A 1,210-nucleotide genomic window follows, 5' to 3' on the forward strand; every position below is an offset into this window, starting at 1 on the left:
ACCCCCCCCCCCCCCTTTCCTCCAAGAAGCACCAACACTGTATCAGGTCCCAGAGAGTTTTTTGTCCAGGTTTCGTGGACGCCAGAACTACGGAAACTCTCTCCTTTCTGACTCCTTATTGATGTGTTTGGCGGGGAGTTTGGGGCAAATAGTCCAAAGTTTGCTTCTTACACTAGTCAAATGGGTCAGGGACAAATTGAATCTGACCTACATTCATAGGGTCGCAAAATGAGAAGCAAGGGATGGGGGGAGGGGATAGGGAGAGGTGGTGGGGGTGAGGGATGGAAGATAGAAGGGTGACAGGAGGTCGGACCAGAAAGCAAAACGATTCTCCACATAGTTTGGTTTGTATTTCTTGTGTTTGATCATTATCATCACTGTTCTTCCTTTAGCTCCCTATCACAGTAGAGTATGTACCAGATGTACCAGACCCTCTACTCTCCGGTATGTACCAGACCCTCTACTCTCCGGTATGTACCAGACCCTCTACTCTCCGGTATGTACCAGACCCTCTACTCTCCGGTATGTATCCGACCCTCTACTCTCCGGTACGTACCAGACTCTCTACTCTCCGGTATGTATCAGACCCTCTACTCTCCGGTATGTAGCTATGAGTATAGAACTCCAGAGGTCTTGTAATCAAAGCCCTGCATGTGGTTGAATGATGCATTTGATGTGATATGTACATTTTGTCAACTTTACTTCTCTTTTCATGTTGAATTTTAAAGAGAGTAATACATTTGTTATGTGTACCTGAATGTGTTTTTACGGTCAGGTATAGCCAAAAAAAATTCCCTCTGGGATAAGAAAGTATTATCTTATCTTATCTTATCTATCTTATCTTATCTTATCTTATCTTATCTTATCTTATCTTATCTTATCTTATCTTATCTTATCTTATCTTAACCAGCATCAGACTGACTGTGGAGGACTGTCGTCTTCTACCTCAGATCTTTAGAACTGCTGGAATCCAAACTTTACAACCTTTTACAATAAATAGAAAAAGCCTCATGCTACGTTTGGATTTTGGCGTGGGGCAGTTCGAATCAAGCGCTTTATACTGAGAGAAAATACTTTTAATAGAGTTTACCGCCCTTTTCAACACATGTAAGGCTATTTTAGAGGGTGGACCCATGAATAAAATATCTGGGAGGGGGGTTGTAGTAAGAACCAGGCTAATTCTTATTACAGCGTAGGTTCTAATTTAACA

Source organism: Aplysia californica, unplaced genomic scaffold, assembly GCF_000002075.1.
Source record: "Aplysia californica isolate F4 #8 unplaced genomic scaffold, AplCal3.0 scaffold00156, whole genome shotgun sequence".
Classification (NCBI taxonomy): Eukaryota; Metazoa; Mollusca; class Gastropoda; order Aplysiida; family Aplysiidae; genus Aplysia; species Aplysia californica.